General features: G+C 38.3%; 1 protein-coding gene across 1 annotated transcript in view; it reads left to right on the forward strand.

Moving 5' to 3' along the window:
- The window catches only part of Ptpn22 (protein tyrosine phosphatase, non-receptor type 22), a 54,540-nt gene that overhangs the window by 27,488 nt on the left and 23,927 nt on the right, over positions 1–3,125 (forward strand). The window lies entirely within an intron of this gene.

Here is a 3,125-nt window from a genome sequence, read left to right on the forward strand (position 1 = left end):
TTTGGAGCCTGTCCTGGCACTAGCTCTTGTAGACCAGGCTGGCCTCGAACTCACAGAGATCTGCCTGCCTCTGCCTCCCGAGTGCTAGGATTAAAGGCACGCGCTACCATCGCCCGGCGACATTACATATTATTCATATGCTTTTGGCCAAAGTGACTCAGATTATTTGTAGGGCTTATGTACAGTCACAACTGAATTGGAATGTCAGGATTTCATAGGGGCTATGTCAGAATCTCCTGTGGAGGACAAATCATTTGGGGTAGTTTAACTTACAAAATTCACACCTTGGTTAGCTTTTTACATATAAATTTCAGCTAAATTTAGAAGCTCAATTTAATTTGGGCAAGCTTGTGTTTTCATGCCAAGTTTTAGGCAATTATCAGCAAGTTAAATTTATAAATTCATAGATGAATGTTTTTCCAGGTCTTACTTTATAGCATACATCCCACAAAAAAAATGTTTTTTTTAATTGAGCCCTGTGTGGTGATACATAGCTTCAATCCCTGTGAGTTTAGAGGCCAGTTTGGCGAGTTCCAGGCTAGCCAGGGCTACACAGTGAGACCCTGTATCAAAGAACAAAAAACAAAACAAAACAAAATTGAATATATTTATAATGCACAATATGATGTTTTAAGGTTTGTATATGTTCTGTAATGACTAAATCAAACAAATTTAGTCCTTTATATATTTATAATTTAAGACCTATATTCTATGCAGTTTTCTAATACAAAATACCTCATTATTAACTGTAGTAATTTTATAGTAAACCTCTTAAACTCATTCTTTTTATCTAGTTGAAATTTTGTATCTATTGACCAACATTGCCTTGAAACCTCCCTCTGCTAGTGTCTGGTAGTTCCCATTCTACTCTGTGTGTCTATGAATTTGGATTACCTTAGAGTCTATATAGGAATTATGCAATATTTCTCTTTCCATGGTTGCTTATTTTACTTAGCACAATGTCCTCTAGGTTCATTCATGTTGTCAAAAATAACAAAACATCTTTACTATTTTTCTTTCCAGATTTATTTATTTTATGTGAGTGCTCTATCTGCATGTATGAATTTATGCCAGAAGAGGGCACCAGATCCCACTAAAGATGGTTGAGGGCCACCATGTGGTTGCTGGGAATTGAACTCAGAACCTCTGGAAGAGCAGCCAAGGCTCTTAACCAATGAATCATCTTTCCAGACCCCCCCATCCACTTACTGTGTTTTAAAATGGTACTTGGAATTGAACATAGGGCCTTGTGAATGTCAGACAATTGCTTTAGCATTGAGCTATATCATCAGTTCTGGTTTTCAACTTTTTGAGACAGAGTTTTGCTAAGTTGTCCAGATTGGCCCTGAACTTATGATCCTCTGGCCTCAACATCCTAAGTAGCTGAAATTACAAGACTGTGTCACCATGCCTAGCACTGTGTGTGTAATAGGTATGCACATATGTATGTGCACTTACCAGTGTAGACGCATGTAGAGGCCAGAGGTTATCGTCAGATTGTCTTCCCCAGTGAAATTAGAGCTCTTTATTTTGATTAGATTGACTGGTCAGCAAGCTCTCTCTCCCCTGGATCTACCTGTGTCTTGCCTTCAATACCGGGTTACAGTCCATCCTACCAGCCTTTTATGTGATTGCTGGGGGTCTAACACAGGTCCTCCCCCAGGCCATTATTCCCTTCTTTCTAAAGGGGGTAATAGTATTCCCTTATAACACTAATGCAATAGCATGTGAATATATGCTATGTTTTCTGTACCCATTCATCTATGGATGGATACTTAGTTTGACTCCGTAACTTGTCTATTGTGAATGCGCCACATTTGAGTATACTACATAGATTTCATTTCCTCTAGAAATATCAGAAGTTAAACTGATAAATTATATGGTAGTTCTGTTTTTAATTTTTTTGAGGGACCTCCACACTGACTTTTAATAACACATTTACTAGTTCACATTTCCACCAATGGTACATAAATGGGCCCTTCTATATTCTTGCTAACATTAATCTGTCCCCCGCCCTTCCCCGCCTAGTCCTGGGGACTGAACCCAGAGACTCTTTAGTTTCCATTATTGATTCAATCGCCTTATTAGTTGAGTTCTATTTAGATTTTCTGTTTCTCCCTTTACTAGTTTGGTAGAGTGGGTATCTCTTAACCATCTTATCTAGGTTGTCCAATTTGTTAGCATGCAATCAATATATATAGGACTCCTATGTGATTGCTCATAATATTTTAATTCTTTTTGTTTCTATGAGATTGGTTGTAACGTCCACATTTTCATCTTGTGTGTGAGCATGTATACATATGAGGCCAGAGGTCAACTGTAGGTGTCATTCTTCAGGAGCCATCAACCTGATGTTTTGAGATCGAGTGTCTCCCTGGGACTTGGGAGTCACTGGTTAGGATAGGTTGACTACCAGGAAACTCTGGGAGTCTCTAGTACAGGGATTACAGGTGTGTTACACCAGGCCACATTTTTTTTCTTGAAGGGCCTATTCTGGGAATTGAGCATAGTTGCTTTACCACATGTGCTATCTATCAGTCCCTGCATTTTCACCTTTGATTACTACTTCAAGGTTTTTTGTTTGTTTTGTTTTGTTTGAGAAAGGGTTTCTTTGTAGCCCTGACTGTCCTGGAACTCATGCTCTAGACCAGGTTGGCCTCGAACTCACAGAGATCCTCCTGCTTCTATCTCCAGAGTGCTGGGATTAAAGGCGTGTGCCACCACCACCTGGTGAATTTTTTCCTTTAATGTAATTAAAGGTTGATCAACTTTGTTGATCTTTTGAATTTGTTCAGTTTTTACAATTTTTCTTGCTCTCTATTTCATTATCTCCGCTCTAACCTTTAATATGTCCTTGCTGTTGCAAAGTTTGAGGTTGATTTTAGTCATACACACACAGAGTTCCTTAAAATGTAAAGTTAGGCTATTCAATTGGAATCTTTCTTTTTAAAACAAACTGTCATTTATTTTATACTAACTCATCTAAGCTAAATAATGCAGCTTTATATTTATTTTTTTTATATTTATTTATTATGTGTACAATATTCTCTCTGCGTGTATGTCTGCAGGCCAGAAGAGGGTACCAGACTTCATTACAGATGGTTGTGAGCCACCATGTGGTTGCC

This window comes from Microtus ochrogaster, unplaced genomic scaffold (genome assembly GCF_000317375.1).
Source record: "Microtus ochrogaster isolate Prairie Vole_2 unplaced genomic scaffold, MicOch1.0 UNK60, whole genome shotgun sequence".
Classification (NCBI taxonomy): Eukaryota; Metazoa; Chordata; class Mammalia; order Rodentia; family Cricetidae; genus Microtus; species Microtus ochrogaster.